Source organism: Cyanistes caeruleus, chromosome 13, assembly GCF_971803275.1.
Source record: "Cyanistes caeruleus chromosome 13, bCyaCae1.hap1.1, whole genome shotgun sequence".
Lineage (NCBI taxonomy): Eukaryota > Metazoa > Chordata > Aves > Passeriformes > Paridae > Cyanistes > Cyanistes caeruleus.
In genome coordinates this window covers 19,156,334-19,179,935 of record NC_141713.1, presented here as the reverse complement: position 1 = coordinate 19,179,935, position 23,602 = coordinate 19,156,334, and the positions used below count along the sequence as shown (strand labels likewise).

Sequence of the window (23,602 nt, the reverse complement as noted above, 5' to 3'; positions counted from 1 at the left end):
TGGTATTTAGTCAGCAGCCATCGTCATGGATTTATGTCTGGCTCTCAGGGCTCATTGATTGCCCATCAGGTTCCCTTTCTTGTAGGCATTGCCATAAAGGACTTCCTCATTTATTTATGCATTCTCTTCCTCTGAAATTATTCCTCAGAGCTTTGAGAGTGTGCAGATGGGAAGGCCAGGTGGATGATGGAGGCTGGAATTCCTGGTGAAGTGAGAAAAAACCCTCCTCCCCTGACAGCTGATGGTGACCAGGGGCACTGACTGGGTTTGTGAGCCTAAAGCAATAATGTCATGATCTTAAGAGAATCATGAAGACTAACTATGATTCTGCCTTCCCTCTTCTTCAACAGATCCTTCAAACAGTCCTTTATCCTCGAATACCTTCCTGCCATAGTGTCCCTTCACAGAGTGATCATCTTCTCCTCTCAGACCCCATTCAGCCCACCAGAGTTGCTCGGTTAATGTGTAACCCCCCTTTTCTGTTGAATTCTCTTGTTGAATTCTGTTGAATTTCCTTTGCTCAGGTGGTCTTTGGGTTTTGTCAGTAGCTTTTTCATTTGAACAGATTTAATCATTTCCCCTTCAGTGCTCTTCTGGCTGATGTTTAATCTGTCTGTGTTTATGAAATCGTGCTGGTTTCACACTCCCTGGGGGAGAGGTCTGTGAGGCTCTCATGGTTACAAAACAGCCCTCCAGCCCAGGCAGGCAGAGAGAACAGACTACATACCTGCCCAAAAACCCTGCTGCAATGAGGGCTTCACCTGTGGGACCAGGGGTATTTATAGCTTTTTCACAGAACATCATAATTAGATGTGCCCATGGGGCAGCCTCAACCCAGAGCGTTGTCATTGCTCGGGGACCCCATTATTAGTCCCATGTCAGGGTGTGGCTGTGAGCAGCAATCTGACACAGCAATACTTTGGGGAATTAAGGCACAAGTCTGCTTTGGGGTGATTAGTTTGTCACCTGATGCCGATGCATTTGTTGCCCTGAGAGCTAAAGTTGTTTTTTTTTATTTTTATTATTACAGACACAATTTGCACACCAATGCAATGGAAGCTGTTGAGGAGGAACCACCTCGGTTTGATCTTTGTAAACTGCTGGTCTTCAGCCTCCATAGACAGTTCTGGCAGTGCACTTGAACAAGGCTGCAAAGATAATTAATGGTAAGATTCATTTTACAATCTGCCAACAAAAATAAGAGGTTTATAAAAAGACAAGTTCCCTCAGAGGACCTGTTCAGTTAAAGAGCTGAACACCCATTTCTTGGTCAATAATTATTTTTTAAGCCAATGGAGATCTAGATTTGCCTCAAACAGCAAAATTAGGGGTGAAACTGTCAGCTGAGAACTGAAGTCCAGCTCCTTATTGCCTGCCCTTGCGCCACCCCATGAATTCCATAGAATTATGGAATTAATCTGTTAGAGGTAACAGAGGGACACCGGGCTGTTGGATTCATATGGACTAACTCAAACTGAATAAAAAGTATTGTTTAAATACCTGTTTAATTATGGAAATAGCAAGCTGATTGCCTCTGGGTCACTGCTGTGTGTCATTCTAAAGAGTTGAAACTGATCTCAATGAATTTTCAGTGGGGATACTTTTATTAAAAGCATGGGAAGAGAAGGGTAAGATTTAAGAGAATTTTTTTAGAATGGAAAGAGTTAATATTTAATGTCAACAGTTTTCCTTCATTTCTTTTCCCTTGTGTTATGAAGTCCTTGTACAAGATATCTTCTTCTTGACAGTTTTTTGGTATAAGCTGCTTGTGACTTGGGGGGGATGGTAGAGGGACAGTGGTTTTAATCAGTGTTCAGTTATTGGAAATGGAACTTGTTCCCTTTAGGGAAAAAAAAAAAGAAAAGGTGGAAAAAACCACCTTTTTCTGCAGGAAGCAGACAAAGGATGTGATTCTTGTTTGAAGGTTAGCTATGGAGATTTGCACAGTGGCACCTGTGCTCTGGCCATTCAGAGCTGACAGACCTGTATGTGTGAGCTTTTGACCTCACTGAATTTGCTTTTCAGACCATGGGCTTGGTTTGGAGAAATGAGGGCTTGCCAAAGCCTCATCAGGCAGGAGGCAAGAGGAAGGGGAACGAGGGTGGGCACGGGGAGGAAACAGCAGAGAGGAGTAAAAGCCAAAGCTTCTAGTTCCCAAAGGAGATCTGGAAACCTGTTTTTCTTACATTGAACTCAAAAGCTTGAAGCAATTGTCACTCCTTATTAAGCAGAGTTTCCATATTCAGATGAGCTCATGACCTGCTTTGGCCACTTGAACAGCGCAGGGAGGGGAGGAGCCTTCCCAAAGTATGAATTCCTTTATTGTTGTTAGGATCATGTGTGTCTGCAGTGCCTGGGATGGAATCTCTAGCTGGAGCCAGTGAACACTGGCAGGACCCCGGGTACGGCTTGGATGGCAGGTCCTGGCAGCCCTCTTAGCTCCTGTCCTGTCCCACACTCCCAACATACTGTCCCTTATGTCTGCCTTCCCCAGGCACCCTGGGGTCAGTTATTAAAGTTTTGTGTGTCCAGCTCACTCATCTGTGAGTCTTCATACCTTGCTATCAGACTGCCCTTGCTCACAGGCCTCATTTAATTCGAATTGGGCATTCTTTCCAGAGCCACACATCACTCCATGGACATGAAATCAGTGCCTACCTGTGGCATTCCATGGGGGCAGAACATGTGGGGTGGGTGGTTCCTACTACTGTGGCTTCACCGGGGGAGGAGAAAAAAAGTGAATTTAGGCTTTTTGTATGGATCCTAATAAAGGCCTAGAAAACTCACAAAGTTTCTGCTGAGCCATGCAGATGAGCAGAGGAGCTCTAATTAGAATACAGACTTGGTGTTGTTCTCAGAAACTGGGCAACATTCCCCATCTGAGCTCTGCCAGCAGATCTCAGTCCTGGACTTCAGCACCCACTGCTGCTCTGCTCTGTGAGACACCCACTCAGCTTGGCCAGCACAGCTCAATCTCAATTGGAAACTTCTTGTGCTGTTCCAATTCAGGGCCTTTTTCGAGTAGAATGTGCCATCTCTCTACTAAATTGTGCCAAATTGCTTCATTTTGGCTGCAGTACTCATTCTCACTTGTCACCTAATAGGGTACCTGGGGACTTCCATCTACACTGTCAGCAGCAGAGGAAGACTCATGTGCATGCCCAGCCCCCTGCTAAGCCCCTGATTATATAGTGATGTGTTAATAACAAACACTCTTTCATGTCTTGGCAGTTGCAAACCTCTCAGTCATGCAGCGCTTCAGAAGTAGAATACGGGAAATATGCAAGTCCCAGTTTTAGATAATTAGTATCAGCTTCTCTGGCAACTCTGTTCTCAGAATGAGAGTTGGGAAGAGTCTGCAGCTGCCAGATGCCACTTGTGTGGATGTTCTGCAGAATCTGAACCACGTTGGAGACATTTGCTGTTGCAGAAATATTTCTGCACAGAGAATCTCTTTCTCTCACTCCCAGGTTATGAATTTGCCTTCCCTGAAGACCTTGCCGCCCCCGAGTTTTTGAGAGCTCAGCAGTGGGAGGCAGAACTGTTCCCATCTTGCTTGAGACACCAGGGCTGGAGCTGGCATCATCCATGTCCACATTTATGCATTTCTTTCAATTAGAGCCAAATGGCTGGATTTTGCAGTGCTCACACCCTGTGCTGACCAGCCTGGCTTCCAGAAAATCTGCAGGAACTGGAGCAGGCGTGAGCCACCACCTGTGCTGGTGAACACCCTGAGGTATCAGAGGTGGTGGCAGTGACTGCTGAGCTGCTTGTTTCTGGAGCAAATAGTTCAGATCAATGAAGATGGAACAACTAGAAATTGTGGGAAGAAGACAGGTTAGGAAATTATCCTCAGGAAGTGAGAAACTTTGGTAGGAAGGTGTTTTGACTGCCTTTCCAGTCTTGGTCCTGTGAGGCTCCAGCTGCAATACTGTCAGGAGCTGAGGTCTGCAGCAAAACCCGTTTATCTGTCAGGTGTGGCCCTGTAAAAATGAGAGCGATTAGATGTGCTAGAGGTGTGTTGTGTGTTGTTAAACGATGCATGTATGTGAGCAGAGCAATGCTTGAAGTGTTTTCATGTGTTCTCAACTTGGCAAGGTAGAAGATTGATGACAGATGCTCAATCTTATCTCTAGGAAGGAACTCTGAAATCCAAACTCAGATTATTCTGCAGTCCCCAACATCTATCCAATTTGCATACCAATTGGTGAGTGTTCTGTGGGTTGTATCTCATTGTAAATACTTTGGATTCTGTGTTATGGTTGTTACAATTTATATTCACATCATTTCCGCACTAACGTTGTTGCGAGTGAATGTGCCTTGAAATGTTTGGCGCCTACTGAACCTGACCTAATTCCTGTGATACAAAAGGCTTTGCTAAAACCTCATCATGTTCCTCAAACTAACAAACTGGTTGTTGGGGCTTGGGTGTCCTTCCTTTTGTTCCGTCTCACCTGTGGAATTTTTTGTCCATTAGTTGCAGGGAAAACCTGACTGCTGGTACTTGGTGGGTGCTTGAGAAGCACAGGGAGTTCAGCTGGGCCCAGAGGGGAGGTGGGGGCAGCTGGGGGCTGGCTGGTTTCTTGGGCTGGAGAGGGAGATGCTCTCGGAGCTGTGCGGCTTGGGGAAGGGAATTCGCCATCACCCAGACAGAGCTGCTGCTTCTCCTTCTTCCTTCTTCATTTGTGAGCCTCACACCCCCTGTCCTGCCAGGACCTGCCAGTGCCAGGCACCGCCGCGGAGCTACTGATCCACCTCAGCACTGGGATCTCAGCTCATCCCTGCTGATCCACCTCAGCCACCAGCCCAGGATCTCAGCTCATCCCTGCTGTTCCAGCCGGGTGTTCCTCAGAGCCCTGCAGGAGCACCGGGACTGCCCTCCCGAGGGGGTTTGTGAAACAAAGCCTCTCCTTCATCCCTTCCCTTCTCAGCCAAGAAGGGATCCTGGGGTCCCTGGTTCTGTTTTCTTGCTAATGCTGGAGTTATTGTTGTTTGTGTGCCTCGTTATACACACTAGTAAAGAACTGTTATTCCTACACACAGATCTCTGCCTGAGAGCCCCTTGATTTCAAAATTACAGTAATTCGGAGAGAAGGGGTCGACATTTTCATTCCAAGGGAGGCTCCTGCCCTCCCTACCAGACACCTGCCTTCCAAACCAAGAACCCTACCAGCCAAAAGGGCAACCTTTATTTCTGTTACTGTCATAGAAAACTCCCAAAACTCGGATCCTTGAGAAGCCTTTGATTTTCAGCCTTTAAGGCTGTAGTTGAAGCCCTTGCTACGGCAGAGGACTATGGAAGAGGGATTTAGGCTGTCCTGGAGAGGTGAGAATAGAGAAGCCAAGTGCTTGCTGTGCTGTAGGGTCTGTCAGCTTGCAGAGCTGTGGGGAGAGCTGCTGAGGGCACTTGGCAAAGAACAGGACAGTCTTAAGTCAGGTTTGCATGAGTAAGGGAGAGGGAAAAGAGAGGGCTGAGAGCCCCACAGTTTTACCAGCAAAAATACACTTGAGCAATCAGCATGAACATAACCTGTTTTCTCTGTTCCTCCCTTGGTGTGCATCCCATGCATGTCTGGAATAGCCAGTCTGGGTGGTGGCCACGGGGGGGTGTGTGTCCATGAGGGTTGGTTCTCTCCCACTGGCTCAGCTGCCAGTTTTGCTCCTGCAGTCACCCACAGCCCTGTCAGAGACTCGCTTAGGGTGGGGACAGCATCAGGTGACATCAGCTGCTCATCCTCTGGGATCATGTCACTTCCCACAGAGCGGCGCCAGGGCCACCTCTGCTCCACCCTCCCGATCCTTGTCTCTTCCTTAGCACCTTCCAGGCTGTGCTACAGCTCCAGGAACTGCGGAATGTGCAGTCAGGTGCACAGTCCTGCTCCCTGGGGGCGGCTGATCCGGATAGGATGTGTCTTATGCAATAGCGTAAGCTGGGTGTGTTTTAACATGCCAGCTGAAGCCCTGAATCAGACTGTGCAGTGAATGTGTGTATTGGTCTTCTGAGAGGCAGTTGTTTGAGAATGTCACCTCTGAGACTGCCAAAGCTACTTGTGTATTTCATAGTTCATACTGTAAACTGCTCACACCCCCCTGGGTTGTGTGTTAACAGACACAGCTCATAAATAGCAGTGCCTGGCAAAGCTGTCGGCTCTAGATCTGTCCACAGAGGTTTGGGCCATGGAATGGAATGACAAAGGTGTCCATGGTATTTTCCTTCTGTGTGAATACAGGAAGCATAAGACATGGAGTGCTTGGTGTTAAATGTGCCCAGAGGTAGTGATTGTGGCTGCATATGGAACCACATTTGTTTAAGTTGGTAGAAGAGGTCTCTAACCTCTTCCATAAAGACACAACAATCAGAAAAATAGGAACATGGTTGAGAAAAGTGATGTACAGTCAGAACACCCAGAAAATGTTTTATAAAATAAGGAGGGGATGGAAGAGCAAAGGGGTACTAAAACTGGTTGTGGGGGGAAGGGCTTGAAAAGGTTTCAAAGAAAGTATCTTAAGATCTTGAAATGAAGCTGTAAGACACTGGAAAACCACAGAAATCCAGAACACAATAGGTACTTTTATAAGTATTTGAACTCTGTTTTTTCTTATGTGTGTGTATAGATATTGCTGAGGCTTTGTGAGCATGAAATTCCTTTTTTCTTTGTAGTTCTGTGGCACTTCTAAGTCTTATGAGGATGTCTTGCCTCTAGGCTGGGCATCAGGGATGACAAGGAGAAGTACTAACCAAAAGAGATCAAAGGGAAACCCAGGTAGATTCGCAGGGAAATTGCTGGGTGATCAACCAGCTCAGGCTCCAGAGACTGCCTTTTGCAAGTCTGCATGTGATTTCCTCTCTCTCCATTCTGTGAGCTCAGCCTGTGCTTTGTTAGTGCTGCAGGACTAAGTGCTTCCCTGCAGCATCCTCAGGCTATTTGGGGTGAGGGGGATGGTTGATCTCCCTGCCTCAGAGCACAGCACTTCTTGAGTAGAAATGGCTGTTGAGCACTGATGGAAGGCAAGGGGCTATGGTGGACATGCTGAGAAATAATCTTCCTCCTTCATCTTCACAAAAGTACAGATGAAAACAAACTGATGTTTCTCTACTGCTGCTCTCTGGATTTCAGAAATGACTGTTGTGACACTTCCCTTCTCAGAAGTGGCTAAGACAGAATGTTGCTTTATTCCTTTCCCTTTTCCTCTAGCTGAAACATCCTGCTGCAGAAGACCTCAGCAGCAAGTGACTACTCCATCTGCTGTTTGGAGGAGGTCATTCATCTCCAAAGGGAACAAGAGACTTTTCAGTGACTTCCTCCTGAGGAATCAGCTGCTGACAGAACACTCTCCTTAGCCAAACTCAGGCTTACAAGGACAGTTTTGGTTGATCGTTAACCTCAAAAACTATGTAGTATAAAAATAACCAGGAAAGAACAATCTGTTGATCTGGTGTACGAGGAGGAGTTGACTGAAAAGGAACTCTTCAGTTCCAGAGCGCTGCTGTAGAGGGCTGTGAAGTCCTCCATATCTACAGGGTGAACAGGGAGGGATGGATTTCCCTTTCCCAGGTGTCTCACTGTTCCAGAGGCGGGATAGTGGCCTGTGGGAGTCTGCACATGCTGTGACTGTCTTGTGGCCTTCTCTGGAGCTTGGTTTCCACTTCAAGTGAGTGCTGAGGTGCCAAATATGGAGGTGTGGGAGGAAGCCTTTCTCAAACAAAGCTCCCTTACAGGAAAAGAGCTGATAATCTTTAGAGTCTGCTACAGATTTAGCACCTAGCTGGCAGTTGACGGTGAGAAAGATGGGTCTGGACAGCTGCACAGGACACAGGGCTGGGAAAGGACACAGCTATGTCCTGAGCACCTGATGAGCAGCCTTTGAGATTATCCAGGGAACTGTGCTACCAGATGAGGAACAGGAGCCCGTGGACAGCTGGATTTTCAGCCTGCTCCTGTCTCTGTCGAGACACGGATGCTGAGATGTTTCTCACTGCTGGGCTCTTGAGCTTTCAGCTGGGCACCTGTCCAGCTACCCATCACTCCTTGGATCTGGTCCATGGGAAACCAAATGTGATCTGAGGGTTGCCACTGCAGTGGAGGTATCAAACAGACACCTGGCATTTAATACAAACTGAGGGAAAGTCGGGCTGAAAATGGAACTGGCAGTGCCTTGAGTGCTTTGAGTCTGTGCTGGGGCTTCTGCCTGGGGCCATGGCCCTGTGGATCAGCTCAAGGTGGAACCAACTGTTTGGGTGTAACTGTAGAAAAATTGATGTGGGGAAGCTCAGAACCTCAGGTGAATTAGAAGACAGTGTAGGGATTTTCTTTTTTCCCCAGGATTTGCTCACATGAGGAACAATGAAGTTCCGCACTTTGTGGTACGACTGACAGATAGTGCAGAGGAGGTGAGACTGGCTTTGTTTTCAGCTGTGAAACCCAGGAAGGGATATGTTCTTTGTGAATTAATTAATCTGGAGAAAAGACAGTTTAACTATTCTACAAAAGATTCATTTCCACCCACTTTCCAGCTGGCAGCTTAGCCATGGACTGTCAGATTTCCATCAGCCTCCAACGTTCTGACTGAAATAGCAATTTTTGCTTGGTAGGCCAGAGAGTAACAGTTGTGAGCCTTGTGCTGCTCATGGGTAACAGGTAAAGGGAGGTAGGACAAGGTTCTGCCCTGCTCCAGGCAGGGCTGGATGGTGCTGCATGGCCTTTTCAATGCCATGAGCAGGAGCTGAACTTGAATCTCCCTGAGCAGGGATTTAGGTTTGCTTCCTAGACTAGAAGGTTTCAGGGATTCTTCTCTTGACCTTATTGTGAATGGGGGAAAAGCATTTTTTATGTGAGCTATTCAGTGTCTCAGCAGCACAGTAATCAGGGAGAAGTGGAAGTTGGTGCAGTGCCCAGTGACAATCTCAGACAGGCACAGAAATATCTTCAAGACAGAAGCTGAGGAAAATCATAATCACAAAGCCATCAGTCTGCTAATGAGAGCCGGGGGAGTAAAACCTCAGATGAAACCCTAGTTTGTAACAGCACACAACAAATACCTGCTGGATTCCTGAGGTTGGGACTCAGCCCAGGAGAGGTGTACGCTGCCATTTCAGAGGCTGTTGGGATGTAAAAACTCCAGCTTCCTTCCAAATATTTGCAAGCCTGGAGTCAGCCCTACCAAACAGAATTGTTAGGGAGACAGTTCTCCCTAACATCCATGTGACAGACCCACAGCAGGTCTTATGCCTCAGTGATAGAGCTGACCCTGGCACTGCTGCCAGAAATGGAGTGCCAGCAGAGCAGTGGCTTTCCTGTGCATGTCACTGCTATCAACAGAGCAAAGATGTCTCTAAATAGTACAGGAATGTTTAGCAATTGTGGTCTCCTGTGAAAAGTTCAAGCTGCATTTCAAGGACAATTGAAGGTCTTTTGATCAAATCCCCAAGGAGCAGTTGTAAAATGCCACTGTGATGCCCCCCAAATGCCATCGGCACATTCTGCTGAAGTGACATGCTGCAGCTTGTGTCTGTGTGATAAGGACACAAGGGTACAGAATTGGGACCTTGAGCAACCTTACACATCATAAATACCACAAGGTAATAGCAAAACAAGATCTTTAATCTGTGTAAAACACAGAAAAAGAGGGCATCAGCCAAACTTTGGGTGCAGTTAGCAGGAATTCGAGAACAAACTGGGCAAGATGCATTTACAGTTGTGAGTATTTGCTTCTCTGTCAAGACTGAGGGCTCCTGAGGAGTCTTAGTGTCTGCAGAGATTTAAACAAATAAGCCACTGAAGCCCCTCTAAAGATTGAGCTGGGAGTTGCACAGTGGGAGAGTCAGCTGAGACTTTCCTCTGGGTAGGGGAAGGAGTTGTAAGGACAAAGCAAGGAGAAGGACCTGTGTATCTCAGACAAGACTGACCTAAGCCTATTGAATCAAGATCTGCTCATTCCTCAGCTGCTTAAAAGCAGAAAATGCTTTTTAAAATTCCTTTTGTCAGTTTTGGCATTTTAATTTTCATCTGCAATGCCACCCTGGAGGCATAAACGACAAACTCTAGTCCCTTCAAAGCTGGGGCTCTGCAAATGTCCTCACATTACTGGGATTCACTTCTTTGCTGGAGTAACAGGTGATGTGAGCTTGGGAGGGAGCTGTGGGTTTGGAGCCTGCCCAGGGCAAAGCGAGTGAGGAGATGTGAGCAGGGCTTCAGCCAGGAGAGCTCTGTCAGAACAGTGTCACTGTCACCCTCCTGAGGTTAATGCCATGGTGGTGCCAGTCCAGCAGCTGGTGTGACCACAAATGGAGCACAGAGTGAACAGAGGGGAGATTTTGGGACTGCCAGAGCTGGACATGGCACCCTGGCACAGTGTTAGATCCCAGGGTGAGTGTATATGTTCAGTGATGGAGTCAGGGGCATGGGGACCTTGCCCGTGTCTGCTTTGGATTCCATCTGTACTTTACCCAGAGCACCAGAAGGGGACTTTCCTCACTTTGGTGTCTGCACACCCTGAAGCTGGTGCTCTCAATGTTACCACAGCCAGCAGTGATGGAAGCAAGAGAAAGCAGAGAAACACTAAAAAAAAAAAATTTTCTATCACCAGCACACAAAAGACCACATGGAACAGCACCAAGAGGTCCTGCCAGTGTTACCCTGCTCTTTGTGGACACGTGGGACCCAGCAGAATCCATTGAGCAGGTAAATCATTGCTTGAATGTTTCCTTGATACCAAAAATACACACACTCACTGCAAGTGTAGGACAAATGAGGCTTGGAGGACAGGGATATGTGCAGAGATGTGCTCAGCAGCAGCAGGGGGAGCACAGACCTGCTGCCTGCCATGGAGCACGGAGCAGAGTCCCAGCCCTGTTACAGCCTCACCCTCCTGTCACTGCAGGGCTGCTTGCACTCACCCCATCTGACCTCTCACACAGCACGCACAGGAGTTTTCCCAATGGCACCAAAAGAAGGAACAACCTTCCCAAGCCTGGAGAAAATCCCTTTGGTGCCAGAACCACTGAGGTCAGGGGCAAATCAAGCTTGGTGTTACAAGGCATGTCTTGGCTGGGCAGATCTGTCAGGACATGTAACGGTGTGAGAGACACGACATTTATTTCTGCTGTCTGAGATGGATGTGGCAGGAAGGAATATTGCAAAAACTCATTTCCCAGAAGCAGGTGCTGGTGCAAGAGCCAGGGTAGGGCCTGAGGGCACATCTGGCCAGATGCTGTGAGTGCCCACACTGGGGAGAGCAGGGCTGGGACATGTCACAATGCTGCTGCTTCTTGCTCAGAGGGAGCCCTGGGCTCCTCATTTGCTTTTGGGCTGAATTAAATGTTCTGGTCAATTAAAATCCCATTTTATTTCATTTATGTTTTATTCTGGTGACTTTATTCTGGGAAATGCAGTGTGGTGCTGAATATCCTGTGGGTGTAGCTGGGTCTGGCTCTGACACTGGTGTCTCCTGGAGTCCCTTGCACTGAGGAAGGGCAGGAGTGTTTCCAGTTTTCAAGTATTTTCATGGCAGCCAGGAAGCCTTTGCTTCCCCGGAGTGGTGTTCCTTGGGGGAACTCCAGGACATTGCTGTCATGACAGGGTGCAAGCAGTCAGGCAGGCCTGGCATCTCAGCCTCTTCTCTTGTGGTTAATGAAGGGGCTGAAGCCCTTTCTGGATCTCCTGGGGATGGGACATCTCATTTTCACCCACTTGGAAATTAAAACAGCTGTGTATCAGCTTTATTTATTCTGTCTATGCAATGTATCTGTATTCATGAAGCTCCTTTATTCAAATCCTTGGCTCCCAGCTCTGGAGCAGTAACTTGCCCTTTAAAATTATAATAATCCCAAGCAAACTCCCTACAGAGACAAATTTGTCGTTGCTTTGCCTTTGGCTTTGCAAATATCTCACGTTTCTCCTCTTGATGTGCTGCACTGACGGGTCTGGGGTGAGGTCCAGGGCAGGCTGGTCTGCAGTGTGGGCACGGAGATGCCCGGAGCACAGTGCCCAGGGCAGCGTGGGACAGGAGCAGCTGCTGAGAGAGGCTGCACAAAACCTCTGTGATGATGGTACGAAAACAGACGAACAGACCCGTAGGTGTTTGGTCGCTTGACACCCTGAGGTGCAGCCAGACCTCACGCGATGAGCACTGTGTCCAGGAGAGGGATAATGGCTTTATTCCACACTCCTCTGGCAGATGCCAAACCGACGTGCCCTCAGCAAAGCCTCTGTCAGCCTCCTCACTTTTACCTGCTGGCAAGCTGTAGGTAGGCAAAGAATTCTGCCTCTCTCTGCTCACCAGAACCCCTCAAGGCGCATAGAAGTGGCTCTGGTTTGTGCAGGGCAGGGCTGCCCGGGACTGCTGCGGGTGCCGGCCGGGGCTGCCCCGGTGCCGCGGGAGAGGGCGCTGCGGGCCCGCGCTGCGCAGCTCGGGCTGGGCGCGGGGAGCCATCGGGGAACCTCTGAGCGCTGCGATCGCAGCCTTCGGCACGGAAATGCTGCTGCAAACTTTACCCAACCCAGCCCGGAGACGGGAGGGACAGATCCGCACTATCCGCTTGTGAATTATATTGGATTTCGTGCAGGGGTCTCCCTGCCTAGGAGGGTGTTTTAATGGATTAATGCAATTTCGAGTTCAGCTGCTCCTCACCAGAAAGGATGGTGGGGTTTCATTCATACTATCAGATATCTTTCCCCCCTTCTTGTTCTGTTTTGGTTGTGCCCGCAAAGTATCCAGTCCTGAAGGTTGCCACTAGAAAGGGATGGTAGAAGCGGTCCAAATCTACATCAGAAAAGGTTTGTCGTGTCACAGGCATCCGTTCTCTTCCCATTTCCATGGAAACACGGACTTCGGTGGTGTCAGGCAGAGCAGCCTGGCAGCATGTAGTGGACTCTCTCCAGGAGGAGCTGCTGGCAGCAGCACACAGAAATGTGCCTTTGTCTCTTCAGGTTTGGAAAGACCAGGTAGTCTGGTCCTTTAGAGTAACAACACTTGATAGATTGCAGCAGAAACAACAGCCGGGACAAACATTTAACTCCCTGCTTCCCCCTTCCCACCCTACCCTTCCGCATCCCAGCGGCCCGTCCAGTCCCGCAGAGAACACCGCACACCGCAGGCTCCGGTTTTTAATTTCCTGGGGGGCACAAGGGGAGGAGAGCACATCTTGTGGCGGCTGACAGGCTTTTTGTTCTGCGCCAGTCCTTTTATTAACCCCCCGCTAGATCATTCGCTGTCTGTGCTGAGCTGCCCCCGCTGCGATGGTGATGAGAGCGTTTGTAGCAGCAGGGCTGCCGGGGGGGATTACGGGGACCCCGCGGACCGGAGCGAGGGGCCGGGCACCGGGACACAGATTGCTGCCGCAGCCTCGCCTCCATCTGCCCTCTCCTCGCCCGACACACCTCTCGTGATCCCCGCGGGGACAGCAGTTGTGTGTCCGACCCGCAGCTCCCGTGTCCCGCCTGCGAAGGGATGGCGGCCGGCAGTCCGCAGGGGCGGCCTGTTGCACACGGGTAGGGATGGGACGGGATGGGATGGGATGGGATGGGATGGGATGGGATGGGATGGGATGGGATGGGATGGGATGGGATGGGATGGGATGGGGGCCACGGACAGAGCATCATCTGCTATCCCACAGCCTCGCCCGGCCCCTTTGATTTATCGTAGATCTTAGGCAAAAGCAAGTGTTTCCATTCAATAATCTTGCCCAATTATCCTTCTGTATTTAGGGCCTCAATCCCGTAAAACATTTATCCCAGACACAGGACTGTACAATTTGTGGGAGGAATCGAGATCTTTCTGAGCAGTTGTTTCCTTTTCCTTTTGGATCAGACGGCTGTTGGTGGTTGATTATTCAAACAAATTAATTTGGGATGCATACACAAGTCCTAATTAGCTGCAATTATTCACTTATTTCCCCCCTGCTTCCCCCCTACACTGCCAGAAATTAAAAAAATATCGCCCTAACACAGTGTGCCCTGCAATAATTATCCCCCGGGCCAGTCCTGAACCTCTCAATCTACAATCAATACCTTCATCTGTCAGCCACAATTAATTAAACACAACCCCAATTTCAAGGCTTTGATTCATATCGCCCCAGAACAGCTTACTGGGTATTATAATCCAGACTGATGCTAATGCTGTCCTCAAGTGGAAGGGAGGGGCTGACAGAGATATCAACCCCCAATTTCATTAAAAGCCAAGTGATAGAAGGGCTCTCGTTTTGAGGTGAGTGATGAGTAGGTGGGACTGTGTTCTCCTCTAGAGCCCACCTGCTTCCCAGGGGAATATCACCGCTGGAATGAGACTGGGGCAAGGCTGTTGCTCTGGGTGGGGAAGGGAAGCTGAGTTAGGCCAGCACAATGGTTTTGTTGTCTGCGTTGTGTGAGTGTGTTCTGTTCTACAGAGGCTTCTTTTTTTGGACAGCATTTGCAATTTTGGAATTTGATACATTTCCGAACAGTAATTCAATATCCAAAGGCTGTTTAGAGCTTCCCGACAATGGTCTGTGGTGGTCCAAGCCAGAGCTCCAGAGATGCTATAACAAAGCTTTTAAAAACAGTAAAATTGTTTTACTTGAGATTCTTCTGGTGCTTTTAATAACCCTCTGTTCTACATGGAGTGGTAAAAGCAAAGAGGGATGTAGGGCCAAGCCACATAAGGATGGGATCCAAGATTCATGGCTCCCTCCCCTCTCTGTGTCTTCCTCAGATAGGCATGGAGGTCAGACATAAAAGGGTGATTTGAATCTGTTCCAGGTCTTAAACCTGAGAGCCCATTCTCTTTTTGCTGATGTTGGCTGTGTGTCTCAGCCAGCATCCTCTCCCAGGATTGCAGCCTTCACATTCTTTTTACTCTGATTCCCAGTCAGGCACTCTCCTTCCCGGATGCCTCTTCCTTGCACCTTCACCCTCAGGATTTCAAAAGCCTCAGATCCAACATCCAGGAGTCTGAGGGCAGTTCCTGTTTTCCACAAAGGGCAGGCAGCTCAGCAAATCCTTGGGCAATAAGAGAGAATGATTTCCAACTTTGAGCCACCTGGAATAAGGAAGAATAGTCGTGACCCCAGGACTGGGAACAGCAAATCTAACTGTGTTTGAGCTCTCCAGTAGCCCTTGGTGTCCAGTTTCATCAGCACAACTGTCTGGGGGTTTCCAGGACATCTTCCAAGTGATAGATGGATTTTGTTTTCTGCCCTTGCAGGACAAACGACTTCAGAGCCATAACCACAGGGGAATAGGCAGGCACTGTAGGTCAGCTCAGGATTTGTGCTGGCTCTGTTGGAGGAGAGCCCAGTGTTTGCACAGAACAAGCAGGAGCCTGTTTCCAGGGCTGGAAATGTTACACTTGGCCATCCCAGCAGAATTTACACCTCGGTGGTACATAATGGAGGCAGGAAGGTATGGAAAACCTTCCCCTCTGCCCATGTCCAGGTTCAGCAGCGACAATGGGGGCCCAGAACTGCGACAGCCTTGCGTGAGAGAGCTGCTGAGGAAACAACAGCCTTCACTTGAATTTGGGAGTTCATTCCAGTTCAGTGAGGCAAGGATACTTCCATGCCTGCTCTCCACACAGGGCTCTGCTGTCTGAGCTGCACCAGCAAGCCTGTTGCATCCAGAAATGAGTAAAGCTGGAACGTTTTGTAAGCAAATTCTGTAAGTTCGATAGGACATTCAGTTAGGGAAGAGGAATGAGAGCACACGATGTGCTGGTCGCTGAGTCTGCCTCCGACAGACCTCACCGAGAACTCACAGTGCCTTTGCAGGCAGGAACAACCACCATGTGAAACTTGGAAAAGAAATAATTAGTTGGGATTTTGCTGCCTGTTTTTTCCCAAAGCCCTGTACCCACCTTCTGATGATGATCAGAAAGCTGTTGCTTTATCTGCTCTTTAAGCTTTGGCTTGTAAATAGCAAAATCTCTGTGATCAGAATGATTTTATATACAATGAAGCCAAAAAATGCCAATTTCTCTGCTATCCACCTAAGAAAATGGAGTGATGGGTTTGCAATAGAGCAATAAACCACAGTGCTTTTGTGGGTACAAAATATTAGCCTGAGGTTCCCTGCAAGACAGAGGAACAAAGCCCACTTCTCTTTCATCAGCCACTTGAGCAGTACAGACCCCCCACCACCCTCCCCGAGTGAAAGGCTCTGCTGGTGTCTTTATTGCCAGGAGAAAATGAAAATTATATGCAAAATATAGACGAGAAAATTCGTATCTCTGCGTTTGAGTGCTGTGCTGGGTATGACATCACTGGGAGCCAATCAGCAAGCTCCCTTTGTGTCTGGCTTTCTAATAAAAGCCACTTCATCAGAGTAATTTGCAGTAATAATTTATGCACCTTCTAGGAACGGCACCACCTGACTCCCTGAGCAGCCAGGGAGAGTGAGCGAGCAAAGGTCTCGTGCCCCAGATGTGGCTGTGCCCTGGCTGCCCACAGCTGCAGCTCTGCCTCGATAAGAGTTGCCTTCAAGTTGCAGATAATAGAAGTGATTGCATGTGTTCATTAATTACCCCATGGCTGAGCACCCCTAAAGGTGCTCAGTGCTGCAGGTGCTCAGAGCAGGGGATGGTTCCCAGCAGGAAAAGCAGCTCTGGGCTTGGAAGTGTTGCACAGGGGCTCTGCAGGGGAGACAAGGGGCTGCTTTGCATGGACACAGAGAAGAATTTGGCCTTTTGAATTTGGGCTTTGCCTGGGTGAGGGGCAGGGAAGCCTGTGCTGGAGGCACAGATTGAAACGGAGCCACCACAGCAGTTCAGATGCCTGATGCTGTGCAGGGGAGGATCTGGACACACAGGAATGACATGGATATGGCAGTTGTGCCACTCAGTGCAGCTCATAGGAACCTTTGCAGGCTGGGATAGCTCAGAGCACCTTGGCAGCATCCAGCCTTACAATAAATAATGAGGCAATGAGTAATAGCTCTGTGAAAGAGGACAGAGCCCACAAAAAAGAGCAGCAGTCTGTGGGATCTCTCCCTGAATCCCAAGAAAATGTTGCTTCAAGCAGCACTCTGGGGCTGAGTAATCTGCTTGTGCAGGAGACGTGTGGGCTGCTCGTCCCACACGTCTCTAGTAGGAGCTTTGCTGTGCCAGCATGTTGTGTGGGAGGCTCTTCCAGGGCTGTGTGTAATTGCTACATTGGATGTATATTCTGGTGGTGTAAACTCCCCTAATCAGATTCTGCACGCACAATGCTGGATTTGGAAACAGAGCACTAAATAGAGACCAGCCCATGAAGACAACCAAAACAAGAGATCACTTCTACCCTGAATGATTCATTCTGTTTTACAGCCAGCAGAAGCAGCAGAGCTGGGAACAGTGAGCAGATGTCCTGAGCCGGCCCGAGGAAGCCCAGGCAGCCACACCAATACAACCACCAGCACACAGGTAATGGAGATCTCAACTGAAGATGCAGCCAGGCAAAAACACAACAGTTGTTCGGTGGCAGAGTGAGGGGGTCTTCATTCTCATTGTGTGCCACAGCAGCCCTCCTCTCTGGCTGAGTTGTCAGCATTGTGTCTATGCAGCCTTTGGAGATTCTGAAAGAAAAAAAAAAAATCCAAATAATTCAACCAGTGGAGTTAATTTGCTCTGTAAATCCTGTTGTGAGTGCATCCAAGCAGGCTTTGTGTCAGAGGTTTCTCTGGTAGTTCCCCTGCCCACGTGTGCCTTGATCCTGGAGAGCAGGACAGCTCCTGGTGATGAATAACCCACCTCTCAGCTCTTCCCTAGGGAAGTGTTTAGCCAGCAGTCTGTACTGTGCTCATGGGGTCCATTATGACTCACCTTGGAGGAGCTGCTTGAGGAACTATAACCTTGTTAGAGCTTCTTGGGAGACTCCCAAGAAGATTCCTGTGCCTGTATGGCTGTTGGTGTGCTGGGAAGCCACAAACAGTGTAAAGGAGGATTAGGGGTGAAGAAGTGCCCCCCTGGGCTTCCCCAAATAAATCTATGGTATGCTCTACTTGGATGTGTTACTGTCCATGTGATAGCAAGCCTGAGGGGCCCTAAATGTCTTCAGTAAGAGTGGGAGGTGCATGGCCCCTTTCTGAATCCAGGCTTTCCAGGTTTGCCATTCCAGTCTCTCACTGGGGGTGGGATGTTTGCTGGAGTGCCTCCAGGACCACCTGCAACAACCAGGAGACCCTGGCTGCAGCCCTCCGTGGGTACCGCAGGCTGGCAGGGAGGGGTGTCCCTGGGAGACCCTCCCACCAGCCCTGATCATGCTGTGACACCCACTCACTCTCACTGGGTGACTCCAGGGACTTGGAACACTGGAGGTGCCATTCAGGTGCAAGGCAGGCCCTGGCCCCATCTTCCATACTGTAAAGCAGCTCTGGGAGCTTTGGGATGTGTTTTCCTGTTCAGATTTCACCCATTTACTTGGTTAGGTTGAAGCACAGCAGAGATAACTGGGGAGGGGGAGGTGGTGCTGCCCCCAGCCTCTGCCTGTAGGACCCTTTTAAGCCTTGTTTATTGATTTACTTTGAAACTACATGCTTGGCTCAAATGAGTGTAATCAGAGGTGGCAGAACTCCAGAGCAGAAGAGTATATAACATATTTTCTAGGAATTGCATGTCATATCTGAAGGGAAAATGGAAGGGTAACATAAACACACACAAAGCCTCAGGATAATGTCTATTACTGTGTGGAGACAGTGGTCTCAGAGCCTCGAGTGATCTGATCAAGTCTGGGAGTGGAAATCTGGGCTAAGCTGTGCTTTGCAGACTGGATTCTTTTATAAATGAAGCTGTGTAAAAGAAATTCTGGATTTCTGGGTCAGGTAAACAGGAAAGCAGGCAGCCTGCAGAGACCAGGCCACTTTGTGCTGACTAACCGCATTTCATGGAGCCTGGCTTTTGGATAACCTCTGCCAGTCACCCTGGCACCAGCTCACTGAACTTTGCCTCTGAGGGTTGTACCAGACAGAGATGTGGAGGCTTCTCACCCCATCACAGCACCACATCAGGTCTGTGTAATATCTTGCTTCCATCAGGGATTGTGTACTTTAAACCTGAAAGTGGTTTGCCTTTGTCCTGAACATGCAGACAGAAACAATGTTTGGACTGCTTAAACGCCTCACCCTCTTTTCTCCACTGACTTGGCCAGGCATTTCCAGGTTGTAAGACTGACTCCTTATTAGCTTCAGATTAGGCAGCAGCAAAATTGCTTAAACCTGGTTTAACTGTCAGAATAGGCCCTTTAATGCAGCCCTTTTGTTCTTGGACCATTGTCCTGGTGGCTCCCAGCCCCCTTCCCCTGGTTCTGCCTGGGGCTTGCTGGACTTCCTAAGAGCCTCTCTGCAGCTAGAAATGGATCTGTTTTTTTCAGGATCTCTTTGTTGTCTTGAGCTCTCAGGGTGGCTGCCTAACACCTGCAGCACTCCCACATCCCTGTGTAAATTGCCTGCATCCCTCGCTGACAAATGAGAGGCCATTGCCAGCAACAAGGTAACCTGGCATTCCCTTCGAGCTGCCTTCTGCTTCCCAGCCAGCTCCAGGTGAGTGGGTGAGCTCAGGCCTGGCATGTGCCCAGCTGGCTCTGTAACCTGGGGTCAATTGAGCCTTTCAGGATCCCGCTGCTCCTGCCCCTGCAATCACAGACACGAGCTCTGGCTCTTCCAGCGCCTGAGAAGCAGCTGAATAATGCTGGGTAGGCTCAGCTTTCCACACAACTCCCTGCCAGCTGCAGCTGTGGGCTTGTCTTTTCCAATCCTTGGCTACCACTAGCACACTGACATCACAGTTTGCTTTCTCTTTGGGTCTGGTAGGGACGAGTCTACCTGTGGGTGGAGGGGGAGGTTTGTCACTTCCCTCTGCCCAAGGAGGATGTGGTTCCCCCTACCTTGATGGAGGCTGTGGCCTGAGGCTGTGCCTGCCCTGCTTGACAATCCTCAGGTGCTGCCAGCTACTTCACCTGCTCCATCCTTGGCTATTTGCCCAGCCCTTCTCTCTTCCTGCTCTGCGTTCCCTCTCAGGGTGACCTTATTTACAAATTTTGCATATTTAATGCCCTGCTGATGACTCACAGAGCGATCACTTTTCTCCTAAACTGTCCTGCACTGTCCAAATTAATTCACATTCTGCTTTCTGACAGCCCTTCCTGGACACCTACCTCTTGCCTTCGGCTCAGGAGGTTTAAATCTCCTCATACTTGCTCTTTCCTGCTACTCTCTTGATGTCTCTTTCTCACCATCCACTCACCCCCTCCATTCTCTTTGACTTGACCTTTCTCTAAATACCCATATCTGGGCTCTGCTGAAAGCTGGATGGTTCTGCCCAAAGGTTATCTGTAAAATCCAACTCGTCCTCCCTGTGCACCCAGCTGAAATCCCTTTGGAATGCCCAGGTTTTCGAAGCAATCAGATTTCTGCCACACTTATCAGTGCTGTGCAGAGTCCCACACACCTTATCACTGGGATTTTCCTGGGAGCCTCTGGCAGTGCAGTGTTAAAGGGTTGTGTGAGTGAGTCTCACCCAACCTGTCACCATCTCCTTCACACTCCCTGAGAAGTGCCTGTGCCTTCTGCAGGCAGCCTGTCCTTCTGGCCCTGCTCCACCCAACCATCAGCTGGATTTTCCACTGCAGAGATACTGAGTTTTCCTGCCAGCCATCTCAGTTCCCACCTGCCACTGTGTGTTTCTCCCAGGTTACTCCCTCTGCAGCAGAGGAGAAGCCTGAAACCGCTGTCAAAGCCTTTTTCTCTTCTTCTAGATCCCTGCTAAAATCTACTGGGCTGCACTGGCAGCCCACAGCTACTGCTACCCAGTGTCTGCCTTCATGTTTGTGCTCCTTTGCCTGTGTATGGTGTCTCTGTGTCCCCTAAGTGTGTCCTCGGGATGTGGGCACACTTCTGAGCCTGGGACTGTCCCTCTGTGTAATCAGCAAGACAAGACCATCATACAGCCCATCACGAGGGAGCAAAGTGTAATCATTGGAAGCCTAAATGATGAAGTCAGGACATTTTGGTTTCTGAGAGCAGCAAACACCAGGCTGGTTTCAGGGCTTGCAAATCTCCCGATTCCCAGGCCCATTGTCGTGGTGTTGCCTCTGTCAAGCACAGCAACTCTGGCTCTCCTCCCACAGATTATCTGGGCATGCAAATGACCTCAGACAGATACACTGTCATTTTCTCATGCTGTGATTTTCCTTACACCCCCCTGCGGGACATGACAATAAAATTACCCCTCTTGTTCCTTTCCCACAGACAATCTCGCAGCCTGTCAGTCAGCATCACGTGAGCAGTCCCCCATCTATTGCTCCTGGGACCCAGGGGGTGATTTGGAAAGGATCTGCTGGGCTGTCACTCACCTCCATCTGCCTTCAGGAGAAGGATTCTGGGTTCCATGCTGTTTCCTCTTGTGCCTGCATGGCTTTGATCACAATTTGCTTCTCAGGCCTTCAGAATCACAGCTGCCCTGTAAGGTTTGCCCGTAATCCTGTTGACATGTTGTTCCCTGGCAAGCTCTGGACTCTATTTGCTCCCAGTTTGGGATTAACTGCTATTTCTGATGATTCTGCTATTGCCATAGATGTCCTGTTTCTTACCTGGATTTAAGAGCTGTTTGGGTCTAAAGTACTCCAGACCTTCTCTGTCACTGTATTCTGATCAGCCACATTTTTACTTCAAGATTTCATTATTGAATCCATTTCTCTCTCTCTCATTTTTGTCCCCACTGGCCCTTGTGCACAACATACAACCAGAGCTACACCAGGAATCTGTGTGGAGAGCTCCCATGAGCCCGCAGCACTCACCAGCATTTGCCAGCAAGGTTCCTGCCTGGAAAACAAAAGCAACAGAGCTCTGACATGACAGCATAATATATCAGGTAAATCCATGTGCTATCTCATCTTCCTCCCCAAAAGGCTTCAGACATGCACTGAAGTTTACACTCCAGGAGCTGAGTTTGGGCTGCTCAAGCCAGGATCAGAAATGCTTGCAGGCAGGAAGGTTTGTATTCAAATGTTTCCCTTCCTGCTTATTGCAGTGTGTGCTTCAGGGGCAGGATATCAGAGTTGGTTGCCAGCTGCAAGCCAATGGCCATGTTCTTTCCTGGGCAGAGCTAAGGGTCAGGCAGCCCCTTGGCAGTGGGGTGTGGAACTGCTCCAGGAATCTTCATCTGTAGAGAACTGCCGTGCAAGTGATGGGGATAGAGAGCGCTGGTGGACAGCTGTGACTGAGCACGTTAGTGTGTTTTGTGGATATGAGCTGTAAAAATCACAGAATCAGAGAATCCCAGCCTGTTTTGAGCTGGAAGGGACCTTAAAGCTCATCCAGTCTCACCCCCTGCCACAGGCAGGGACACCTTCCACTGTCCCAGAGCGCTCCAAGCCCTGTCCAACCTGGCCTTGGACACTTCCAGGGATGCAGCTGCTCTGGGCACCCTGTGCCAGGGTCTGCCCACCCTCCCAGCCAGGAATTCATTTCCAATATCCCATCCATCCCTGCTCCCTGGCAGTGGGAAGCCATTCCCTGTGTCCTCTCACTCCAGCCCTTGTCCCCAGTCCCTCTGCAGCTCTCCTGGGGTCCCCTCAAGCCCTGCAAGGGGCTCTGAGCTCTCCCTGGAGCCTTCTCTTCTCCAGGTGAGCACCCCCAGCTCTCCCAGCCTGGCTCCAGAGCAGAGGGGCTCCAGCCCTGGAGCAGCTCCGTGGCTCCTCTGGACTCTCTGCAGCAGCTCCAGCTCGTCCCTGTGCTGGGGCAGCTCTGCAGGTGGGGTCTCACCTGAGGGGCAGAGGGCAGAGTCCCCTCCCTTGACCTGCTGATGCAAAGCTCCACTGTGCAGGGGCTGTGTCTAGATCAGGTCACTTTTCAGAGGCCTGAAAGCTCTGAGCATGCAAGGATACCCTCTGGAGAGTGGGAAGGGAGCACAGCCCATGAAGGAGGAAGACATTGTCCAGAGCATAGAGGAGGAGTGTCTGGGGTGGAAAAGGCTCTCTGGGCACAGGACACACTCTCTTTGCACCCCCTGCCCCAGAGAAGGGATTGGGTAGGTGAATTTTCCCACCTGGGTGTACGGAGCCTGTGAGAATGCTGGAGCTCAGAGTTCCACTCCCTTCCCACATCTGCTCTGTCTGGCAGAAAAGGCAAGGCACTGAGGCAGGAATACCCCAAGCTTTCCCTGAAACCAGGGACTAAATCAGACTGCAGTAAGAAATTACTTCAATCTTTCTGTAATATTTTTTATATTTGATAATATCAGGAGTGACCTCCTGGTCAGATGTTTCAGGAAATTTAATTACCAGCTGTGAGAGGGGACCATGCCTTCACCTTCCATCTTCCAGGCTTGCAGAAGCTGCCAGCTCATCAGTGGCACATGCAGCAGCACTGATGTTACCTGGGGGTCAGCAAGGGAAAGTTTCCCTAGGTCCTTTTTCTCCTGCTTGAATTCTGGTCAAACAGGGTTCACAAATCCCTGTTTGTACAGTCAGAAAATGCCCTTATTCCCTTCAATTATAATCCCAAACTGAAAAAAAATTAATTGAGGCAGGTATTAAATTAGGCAGGTTTTGCTTGAGTAAATATTTACCATTTGGGAGCCTAATCTATTCACTTAATAATCTACCCCTTTTTTATTTTTTATTATTGGTTTGCAAAAAAATAATGTCTGTTCCATTAGG

At 49.3% G+C, this 23,602-nt stretch overlaps 1 protein-coding gene across 20 annotated transcripts in view; it reads left to right on the top strand.

The window, feature by feature from the left end:
- LOC111934291 (uncharacterized) overlaps window positions 1–23,602 on the top strand; it is a 57,464-nt gene that overhangs the window by 1,023 nt on the left and 32,839 nt on the right. For 7 of the 20 annotated variants that reach the window (XR_015275640.1, XR_015275637.1, XR_015275641.1 and 4 more), the window contains exons 2-4: window positions 1,031–1,166; window positions 17,275–17,370; window positions 21,689–21,813. The gene's annotated coding sequence lies outside the window, so the exon portion shown is untranslated. Of the gene's footprint in view, window positions 1–1,030; window positions 1,167–4,136; window positions 4,208–10,587; window positions 10,683–17,274; window positions 17,371–19,315; window positions 19,485–21,191; window positions 21,410–21,688; window positions 21,814–23,602 lie in introns of all 20 variants that reach the window. The other 13 variants (XR_015275642.1, XR_015275644.1, XR_015275638.1 and 10 more) reach the window with 11 other exon arrangements.